Source organism: Nannobrachium achirus (genome assembly GCF_963921795.1).
Source record: "Nannobrachium achirus genome assembly, chromosome: 21".
Classification (NCBI taxonomy): domain Eukaryota; kingdom Metazoa; phylum Chordata; class Actinopteri; order Myctophiformes; family Myctophidae; genus Nannobrachium; species Nannobrachium achirus.
The window spans coordinates 1391038-1403097 of record NC_137828.1 but is presented as its reverse complement, the minus strand read 5'-3'; positions in this window follow the sequence as shown (position 1 = coordinate 1403097).

Below are 12060 nucleotides of genomic sequence, written 5' to 3'. Positions count from 1 at the left end.
TTTAGATATTTGATGTAAATGTTACCACCTCCAACACGCCCAGGCCCTCTCCACATACACACCCATTGTAACTTCAAACTCCATTTTAACCATGATAGATTCATTAAAAACACCCATTATTTTTTCTGGTGACTCATAATACCCTCCTAATACGTGAGCAGACCGTGTTTTTTCAATAACTTTTTTCATTTATTTTCAATAAAATATTATTGTATTTAATGTTTTCCATTTTCCCAAAGAATTATTAAAAATAAAAGAAAAAGGTTATTGAAAAACACGGTCTGCTCACGTATTAGGAGGGTATTATGAGTCACCAGAAAAAATAATGGGTGTTTTTAATGAATCTATCATGGTTAAAATGGAACATTTACATCAAATATCTAAATACTGAATGAAGCAAATTAAAAACTGTTCGGTGTGTTCATACAAGCCTGATTAGACGAAAAAAAAGTTTTGAAAGTGTAATATCCCTTTAAGTGAATATGTGTCTGATCTTTCTTGCATTCATTGCCCCACCTCTAAAGCGGGGGGTCTGGGGGTCCTCCCCCAGAAAAAAAATAACATAGTAGATGTAATTTCCTGTGTTCTGGTGAATTTTGGGAGTTTGATACCAAATCCAGGAGAAATGCAGGAGATTTGCCAATCCAGGAGCCTGGCAGGAGATGGGGTCAAAATCCAGGAGACTCCTGGGAGATCCAGGAGAGTTGACAAGCCTGTGTCCATTACGAGAAGATCTGTGGTTTTTCCCGCAGGACAGAGAATGCAGCTTTTCTTTCCTTTTTCTCCCTTCTTCTTGGTCGTAGGCTACTGTGTTAAGCAGAAGCCTACTATGATTTGTAATGTAAACGCTGAGTAAGTGAGTTCAGAGTCTCTCAGCAGTTTAATGCTAAAAGCCAGTGAAACAAGGAGACGCTTGACGCTATGTCACCAATGAGCCTTTGCGAGGCAGGAACGGCTGCGAACCCTCTCGTCTGCATGTAATAAACATAAAATACGGTTCGTTACTCAACAAAACAAAGACGGCGTAAGGGTGATGGAAGCCTACTTTACTTAGTGGGAACACTCAGAAACCCCCACCTCACGTCTAAAATACACTTTTTTTTACCAGAGAATAAACTTTTTCACCGGAGGTTTTAGTTACTCCTAGGGTTGTTCGATATGGCCAAAAAATAAAATCTTGATTATTTTCTCTGAAATCCCGATTTTCGATTTCGATTTTTTGTTAAAAGAATAATACATTGTTTCAACTATTTTGTTTTCATTTAAAAAATGCAAGGAAATGATTTTTTTTTTCATTATTGTTTCATTTTTTGATTTGTTTTATATAGCCAAATAGCAAAATGCAATAAAACAATAAGGGTATTAATAATAATAACTTTAGTTGTGCAACAATCACATACAACTTAGCGTCCTTAGTGTTTCATTATCAATAGTGAGTGACAAAACAGCCAAAACAAGCCAGCTCTTGGAGGCTGGTGAGGCATTTAGGCATTTCGCCTACCAAAATGTAATTCCTGGCTACGCCCCTGCCCTGCACCACTCATGCACGGAGATGTTGACTGATTGTAAACGGAGGCGAAGCGCTTCGCTTCCCGACGCAAAATTAACACAGTGACCGGGACAGTAGGAGTAGACTACAGTCAGTAGGTGGGTAACACAGAATTAATAAGCTTCTTTCAAACTACAACAAGTAAGTAAGTTTACCAGCTCAGCAGCGTTTTGTTCTGTTTGCTGCTTGAACCATCGCGAGTGAGCGCAGTGCGGTGGTGAACTCTGCTCAGTCTGACGTGCGCTAAACGCGCATCAAAGAAATTACACATCAGATAGAAAGTAGTATTAATTTGGTGTCGGACCTTGTCGTCCTGCTTTAGGAGGACGGGGCTGTGTACTTTTTGCGCGTGCAAGGCTCCAATGAGTAAGAATTTCCCTAATTAAAGTGAAAATCGATTTTACGATTTCCATTTTTTTAAATCGTCCAAAGGAAAAAAAACGGGTTACGATTAAAAATCGATTAATCGAACAACCCTAGTTACTCCACACCGCCCTCTACAGATCTTGTCAATAGAAATGTCCATTGCACATTTTGCCTTCCGGTGAAATATTCTGTTATCTGGATAAAAAAGTGTATTTTAGACACGATGTTGGGAACTCTGAGGGCGGCTTGCACCAACACGGTTTAAGCCTTAAACTGGTTTAAATCAAGGTTTATCTTTTAATCAGCTTGCACCAAACCTTAAATCTAGTTTTCATTAATCAGATTTAGTTTTAAACCATCCTTTTAATCTTGGTTTGAATTTTCACTGTAAACCTGGATTACTGTTAATCCTGTTGCACCACTACTTTAAACTTTGATTTAAACATCAGTAAGGGATTAATTTTAAACCTGCTGTAGAGGTGGTTTAAATGCAAACATGCCATTGACATGAATGGGGGTCCCCCTCCTGTGAGGGAAGCCTCACAGCTTGCAACTGCAAGCTGAAGCTGCGCCCTGCTGCGGACAGCGTTTCACAGTTGAAAACAAAAATCTCATCATATTGTTGTCTTCAATACATCCTTGTACACCGGCTATTTTAAAATAGCGAACACTTAAATATTTACAGGGACATAATACAGTCAGTAATTTTCGAAATCGCTTCATAATTGACAAAACTATCAAACAGTGGTGTATTTCTTTGCTTCCTAGTTCCTAGATAGTCGCGCAACGCCGCGCCTGACGGAGCATTATAAAATTAAATATTTTTTGGCTGCAGGCGCTCTTCTTAACATAGAAGGTGTTTGGCCTGCCCACATTCTCCCCGAAGTAAATAAAAAAGTAACGATAATGATATTAGGCTCAAGAGAATAGTTTATTCCAGTGTGTTTACATCACAAATCCAAGATGGAGGACATTTAATCCATGAATTAATCGCAGGTTATAGTTTTAATCACAGGTTAAGGGTTTAATCACAGATTTGTTAAGCAATGCTTAAATTTAAGTGGTGCAACACACCTCGATTTAAAATAAATCATAGATCAACAAAACCATGATTAACCCTAAACTAAGATTTATTTAATCCCTCTTGGTGCAAGCCGCCCTGAGTGTTCCCACTAAGTAAAGTAGGCTTTCAACTCCCCAAATCCGTCTTTGTTTTGGTGAGTAGCGAAACTGTATCTTTTATTTTCACTACAGACGAGTGAGCGTGTCGCCTGTAATGCCAGCACAAGGACTCATGATGACATAGCGTTTTCAACATGCTGCTTCAATTTTCCACGTTTTCTTTGTGTGTCCGAGAGCGACTGAGATCACGATGTATACATAAAAAAAATACATCCTTCCAGAATACTGTCTTCAGCAAACCGTTAACATTAGCGAGATGAAGTTAGTTACTGTGTAGACTGTTTACAAGCAGATAACACGCTGTATGGGCGTGCTGAAATAAGACAATGCATTCCTTAAACCAATCGTGCTCCCGTGAAATCGCTATGCAAATCTAAAGAGCTCAATTCTCCGCCTCCTAAAACAGCAGTAAAACTCTCCCAAAGAAGGCAACTTTGCTACACTAATGTTGCCATATACCGACCTTAACAAAGATATCTTATGGAATGAAAACCCTCTTCTATATTCAAACTGTTAATTATATACAAAAACGAAAAACAAAGAAAATTTTAAATCAATCTTATTTTCGCATTTTCTGCCTTGTAAAATTGCCGACATTTGGCCGTTTCCACCAGCCTCGGACACATATGTATCGAATCGATATTAAAATGTATCGTTACACCTCTAACTCTAAGCCTTGCCTTTCGTTTCAGTGATTTTCTGATTGGGCATGACCGAACGGTGCTCTTCTGAAATCGGCCCCATTCCATGTCACAGGGGGCTCATTTCCATAGTACCGCCCCTCCACTTCAGTTTCCTGGCAACGGAAGAGAAGGGGGCGGTACTTTTGGGGCGGATTCTATTGATACTATGGGGTGGGCCAAAACGCAAAACCTCCTATCTGAAAGATTCACTTTGTTGGGAAAATGAAAAATAAATGTGTGTTCAATATTAAATCTAATCATTGGCTAAGGGTCATGCCTTTGTACTGTCGTGGAGAACTTGACTGATACTCTGCCTTTGTAATAGATTACGTCATTTCTTAGGAGAACTTGACTAATAGATTACGTCATTTCTTAGGAGAACTTGACTAATAGATTACGTCATTTCTTAGGAGAACTTGACTAATATATTACGTCATTTCTTAGGAGAACTTGACTAATAGATTACGTCATTTCTTAGGAGAACTTGATAGATAAATAATGAAGATAACATGCGTGTGCTCGCTTTCAGTGAGCCCACAATTACCTCCAGACTGAAGGAGTTCCCCGTCACGTCTCTCCTCAGACAGACATCATGCCAGTCTCTCAGGGTCAGCGTGAGGGGGAATCGGTGTCGGACCCCCAGCAGCCATCCGTACAGCGCCCCCCCGTCCCCCTCCAGGCCCAGGTCAGGGCGGGGGGCGTGGGCCGAGCTGTAGTGGAAGGCCACCCACCACGACCCCTGAGTCAGCACACGCACCTGGAGATGAACATGACATCATTTTGTAAACGTTCTGAGTGATGTTATCCGGGTTGGACGCCTCATGGTGCGCTCCGCTTGCACACAAGTAGGCCATGTGTGGCCTGCTTGTGCGTCAGGCGCAAGTTGGCACCTCGACAGAGTGCAGTTCTAGTTGTTATTATTATGACCACACTAGTCTGGGATCGCTTCACTTTTCAGGGTTTGATCTGGTCGGGAGCAGAAACCACTTTACATCATGCTGTAGCCCTTAAAGGACTACATTTTGGGCGGAACTATCAAACCAGATTCAGTTTTAACCCAAAATAATTACCCTGTATTCAAGGACATACTTTTAGGACCTACCTAATAAACTCCTTGATGCGGAGTAGTTTAGCTTTTGTGGTATATGCATCTTTTAGTCCAACTGTTAGCGACTGGCAAGACTACACCAGGCTACTGGAGCATTTCAACAGGGATTGGAGAAACAAACGGAGGGAACCAAATCAAAGCGACACCGCTTCTTCTGCTTGTGGTTTCCTCCTAGACCGGATCAAACAGCCAGTTGTAAACCAACACCAGGCTTTCCTCTTCATGGCTACACGGAGCTGGATTTTTCATATATCCCGGTTTTTCAGATATCCACATAGAAAAATATCTAGGTCCACACGACAAAGATATCTAGGTCTAACAAGCACGCACACAGTAAAGTCTTCAGAGATATCCGGGTTCCCTGTCTACACGGATCCAGTGAATCGGATATTTTTCAATCTCTCCACTTATTTATCCGGTTTCAAAAATATCCAGCTTCGCAGCCGAAATATCCAGCTTCATGTGGCCGCAAGCCCCAACAGCACAAAAAAATGTCTAGCTTCAGAAATATCCAGCTCTGTGTAGCCATGGCCACGCCAGGCTAAGACCACACCCACCTGGACGCAGGCGGTCATCTAGTTATTATTATTATAATTATTAATTATGATGATGGTAAATGGTAAATTGTGCATTTATATAGCGCTTTTATCCAAGGCGCTTTACATATATTGTGCATTACATTCACCCATTCACACACACATTCATACAGTGATGTCAGAGGAAACCATGCAAGGCACCAACCTGCTCATCAGAAGCAGTTAGGGGTTCAGAGTCTTGCCCAAGGACCCTTCGACATTCACTCAGGGGGAGCCCGGATTCGAACTGGGAACCCTTCGTGCTCTAATAACGGTTTCTCTACCCCTGAGCCATGCCGCCCCTATGATGATGAAGACAACTCCTACCTGGACACAGGCGGTCATCTTCAGCAGCAGAGGCATGTGGGCGTGGCCATCCTGGAGCGTCCAGTGGTCAGAACAACCTCTGAGCACCGCCTTGGTGTCACCCAGGAAGTAGCCTAGCGCTGAGGAAACAACCATAGAGTTATAATAAGAATAGAGAGGACACCAGATATCCCCAGTTCCCCACCCGTCCACTTGCATTGAGTTGCTCACCCAGCGCATGAGGCGTTTTCACCCCTTCTTCCACGTAGTAAAACCGTGACGTAGTGATGAAAAACATTCCTTGGGCTAGACTTTCGGCAGCCCAAAACTGTGAAAAGTGGAAAAAAGTGATGACTCATCACTTTTCACAGTTTTGGAGTGCCGAAATCTAGACCAAGGAATGTTTTTCATGCAAAACAAATGCTTGCAATGGATTCAGAATCATGAAAAACCCCTAGTTTGACCCCTCACATGCTAATTAAAGCAGCCTTTTTTCTTTTTTTTTAATATTTCTAGTGGAGTCAATGGGACAGTGAATATACAAATGGCCGTAACTTTTTTTCACAATGTTTCCGGCAGAGCAGGCCTCTCATTCTGTGGACCTTAATGACCAAACTAATAGATAAAACAGAAATAAAAAGTACGGCAAGACATCACAGGTCCTCTCCCATTTTGATGACCGGGTCCCCAGCTATTTCCAGGTTACCGAATTGTAGAATTCTACAGAATAAAATGGAAGAATACATGATGGGAACAGAGTATCATCTCTGTCCAATGGAAACCTCATACCGTAAGTCCACAACGGTTCCAGCTTTGTTTAAAAAACGGTCTTAAAAAAACTGTCCCTTTGAGTCAAACATTACTTGTGGGGGGAGGGGTCAAACCTTACCTGTTGGGGGAGGGGCAACCAGCACCAACAGCCATAGGAGGAGCAAACCATGATGCGGCGGCCATCTTTGTTGTCCTTCAAAGTAAAAGCACCGCATTATCCTGGGGAAAGAAACACAAGTTATGGAACGCTGCAGTGTTGATTTAGTTTTGGTCATCTTTTAGTCATCTGGAATGTTTCAGTATTAGTCTAGTTTTAGTCATCTGGAATGTTTCAGTATTAGTCTAGTTTTAGTCATCTGGAATGTTTCAGTATTAGTCTAGTTTTAGTCGACTAAATATCTAACAATTATTTTGTTTACCACATTTAAATTAGATTATCTAAATTAGATGACATCTACAGCTTATTTAGTCACCTAAAATGTATTTTGTTCGGTGCCTTGATGGCATCGTAATGACTGATTTTACACTTGGTTGCGTGCTGAAAATAGCCAATCTACAAGCTCACAACGTGTCGCAGAGCGATGCACTGTGAGCTTGTAGATCTGCTATTTTCAGAGTTCAACAGCCGAGAGCAACCAAGTTCTACTGGTCCTCTTCTCCACTATAGTCCCTCCCATAGCTTAGTTTTTATTTCATTTGTGTCAGTGAAAAAAGTCATATTTGTCATAGTTTTAGTCGACGAAAGTGTCATCACAGTTAAGTGTTTCTGAAATATAGAATTATATTTTACAATGTAGGCCTACTACTAGGCATTTATCAGAAGATCTTCATCCAGAGTGAAATATTTAAACTCAGTTGTCGTTACGTAAATTGCATAAAAATCTGTCTTATTTTTATCTGCCTTTGGAATCCTCCTGTTATCAGGAGCGTGGCAGGGTCTGACATTCACTAAAAGGGCACTTATGGCAAAAAATAAAAATACTAAATAAATAAATAAAATAAATTGTGAAACAAGCTGATGTACAAGCTCTCAACGCGTCACCTTTGCCCACCCCCTTGTTTCCCCTATCCTGTACTTATAGTGTTTTTATAACTGTGATGTTATGGAATGTTTTCTTTGCTTGCTTGATTTATTATGTCAATGAATTAAATACAGTGGGCTTCCAACGTTAAAACAACCGTAAAAGGTCTTATTTGGGATGTTTCTTTTAGGCGGGGTGTTTAACTGTACTTGTACTGTACTACAGTTATATTGTATTGACTATACTTGTACTGTTCTACATTTCTGTCTAATAAAACAATCAGTCAATCAGAAACAGGTTTGAACGCATGGTAACAGGACAGCCGTGCTCTGAGAGAGTTTATCATTCTGCTTTATCAGGTGAACGTTACAGGACTCATCACTGCATCATGTATGATAGAGTGTACATTATAGGACTCATCACTGCATCATGTATGATAGAGTGTACATTATAGGACTCATCACTGCATCATGTATGATAGAGTGTACATTATAGGACTCATCACTGCATCCTGTATGATAGAGTGTACATTATAGGACTCATCATCCTGTATGATAGAGTGTACATTATAGGACTCATCACTGCATCATGTATGATAGAGTGTACATTATAGGACTCATCACTGCATCATGTATGATAGAGTGTACATTATAGGACTCATCACTGCATCCTGTATGATAGAGTGTACATTATAGGACTCATCACTGCATCATGTATGATAGAGTGTACATTATAGACTCATCACTGCATCCTGTATGATAGAGTGTACATTATAGGACTCATCATCCTGTATGATAGAGTGTACATTATAGGACTCATCACTGCATCATGTATGATAGAGTGTACATTATAGACTCATCACTGCATCCTGTATGATAGAGTGTACATTATAGGACTCATCACTGCATCCTGTATGATAGAGTGTACATTATAGGACTCATCATCCTGTATGATAGAGTGTACATTATAGACTCATCACTGCATCCTGTATGATAGAGTGTACATTATAGACTCATCACTGCATCCTGTATGATAGAGTGTACATTATAGGACTCATCATCCTGTATGATAGAGTGTACATTATAGGACTCATCATCCTGTGTGATAGAGTGTACATTATAGACTCATCACTGCATCCTGTATGATAGAGTGTACATTATAGACTCATCACTGCATCCTGTATGATAGAGTGTACATTATAGGACTCATCACTGCATCCTGTATGATAGAGTGTACATTATAGGACTCATCATCCTGTATGATAGAGTGTACATTATAGACTCATCACTTCATCCTGTATGATAGAGTGTACATTATAGACTCATCACTGCATCCTGTATGATAGAGTGTACATTATAGGACTCATCATCCTGTATGATAGAGTGTACATTATAGGACTCATCATCCTGTATGATAGAGTGTACATTATAGACTCATCACTGCATCCTGTATGATAGAGTGTACATTATAGGACTCATCATCCTGTGTGATAGAGTGTACATTATAGACTCATCACTGCATCCTGTATGATAGAGTGTACATTATAGACTCATCACTGCATCCTGTATGATAGAGTGTACATTATAGGACTCATCATCCTGTATGATAGAGTGTACATTATAGGACTCATCATCCTGTATGATAGAGTGTACATTATAGACTCATCACTGCATCCTGTATGATAGAGTGTACATTATAGGACTCATCATCCTGTGTGATAGAGTGTACATTATAGACTCATCACTGCATCATGTATGATAGAGTGTACATTATAGACTCATCACTTCATCCTGTATGATAGAGTGTACATTATAGGACTCATCATCCTGTATGATAGAGTGTACATTATAGGACTCATCATCCTGTATGATAGAGTGTACATTATAGACTCATCACTGCATCCTGTATGATAGAGTGTACATTATAGACTCATCACTGCATCCTGTATGATAGAGTGTACATTATAGGACTCATCATCCTGTATGATAGAGTGTACATTATAGACTCATCACTGCATCCTGTATGATAGAGTGTACATTATAGGACTCATCATCCTGTATGATAGAGTGTACATTATAGGACTCATCATCCTGTATGATAGAGTGTACATTATAGACTCATCACTGCATCCTGTATGATAGAGTGTACATTATAGACTCATCACTGCATCCTGTATGATAGAGTGTACATTATAGGACTCATCATCCTGTATGATAGAGTGTACATTATAGACTCATCACTGCATCCTGTATGATAGAGTGTACATTATAGGACTCATCATCCTGTATGATAGAGTGTACATTATAGGACTCATCATCCTATATGATAGAGTGTACATTATAGACTCATCACTGCATCCTGTATGATAGAGTGGGTTGGCCTTCTTTGGCCGACAGGCGAAACAAACATTGGTACCTGTTTATTTTTAAGGTAATTGATGGGACTTTACCATTATATCTTAAATCGCTGCTGGATTGGAATCTTAGATAGATTAGATAGATTAGATAGATAGATAGATAGATAGATAGATAGATAGATAGATAGATGCATAGATAGATAGATGCATAGATAGATAGATAGATAGATAGATAGATAGATAGATAGATAGATAGATAGATAGATGCATAGATAGATAGATGCATAGATAGATAGATAGATAGATAGATAGATGCATAGAAAACGTCAGAAATGGATAGAAAACGTCAGAAATGGATTCAGCATCCTCAATAACCCCCAAAACCACTCCAATATTGTTCAAATCAGCCAATCAGTTTCTTGACATATTATCCATTATTATAGGTGATTATGCAAATTAAAGCTAATTATGCTAATTATCAAAATTGCTCAACATATGCAAGTTAGCATCCGGCAGTTTCTACATGCTGCAGCTTGGGGACCCATACTCAACATTTCTAACATAAAACTTTAGGGTACTCAAAATGTCCGGGTTCACAATGGGGCTCTATGGGCTGGCTACTAGACTACTGATGTATCTCGATAACACAGCAAATGAGGGCGACCTCAATGTTTTTCAAGAATAAATAAAGGTTTGAATGAATGAATGAATCTTCTGAGGCTCCAGTAAGATCAGATCCATTATTCTGTCTGTTTTAGAAATGAGGTTAAGACAACTTATTTTTCACTGAGCTCCCGATGTTTTTCTGGAATTACGCCTCGGGGGGGTTTGGGAGGGGAGGGGGGGGGGGGAGGGGGAGGGGGGGGGGGGGTGTTGCCTGAAATAGCTTCAGAAGAACAAACAGATAGCAGTGCTTTTATTAAGCCATGTTGGCCTAGACTGAATGCTTTAAATATGAAATAGCTAATAACTATGAAAAATATGAAAAACAGCAGATATACAAGCTCACAGCGCGGCACCGAGTGCCACACTGTGAGCTCGTAGCTCTGCTATTAAAAAAAAAAACATTATTTTCTTTTTTTTTGCAAGTCTTTGAATATATATATTTTTTAAAAGCGAACATTTATAACTCAAATATTTGCTTCTGGGTGGTCCCTGGAACTAAATATTTTGAGATGGGGGTCCGTGGCCAAATACATGTAATTTTGGGGGTCCTTTAACATGAAAAAGTTAGAGAACCACCGATTGAGAAGAAGGATTTAGGAAGACATTTATATAGAATCGGGGTCAAATAATATATTCAAAGACTTGCACAACATTTTTTTCAAAAATAGCAGATCTACAAGCTCGCAGCGCGGCACTCGGTGCCGCGCTGTGAGCTTGTATATCTGCTGTTTTTTCAAAGGTTAAAGCATAGAATAAAGGTTTAAGTGGTTTCAGATCTAAAGTCACACAGGTTGCGTTCCGGTGTAAAATGGATTAATACGAGGTTAAAGCTGGTTGGCTGCAGTCCTGCTCCAGTTTGGGTTACGGTCGTCGACACCGTCTCCTCTATGGCTCTGGTAAAACTGAGAGCTATGACTCTAGCAGTGATGACCGCAGGCCAGGGCAGAGCCCTCACCGTCTAGAGTTACACCAGCACTGTGACTTCAGTGGTGGGAAGGAGGTTGACAGTACTTCATTAGACCCCCTGGTGTGGTTGTTATGAGCAATTATGTATTCCCTTTCTATTTGGGTTTTTAGCTGTAGGCTGCCACCTTGTGGGGTCAAACGTGCCGGTCCAAAAACACACATACTTATTACATCACAGAATCAACCCTCCCCTAATTTAAACTTCAAGTTTAAAATGATACTAAATATGTTTTCAAGTGTCCAAATAAATTCCAAATATTATCAAATGATCTCGTGGCACCCCTGGACTGCCGTCACCCACTTTGAAAATAGACACAGAAATGCTCAGTGGAAGTGTTTTGGATGTTGGAGGTTTGTCACCAGACAGAGACCTGCAGTTCAGTAACAGTATGTGTGTGTAGTAAGAGTGTGTACCCAGAGGGGGTTTGAGAGGCACGTGTTTTTTTTTTGTGTGAGTCAGATGTTACAGCTGTGTGTGTGTGTGTGGGGGGGGGGGGGGGGGGGTGATAC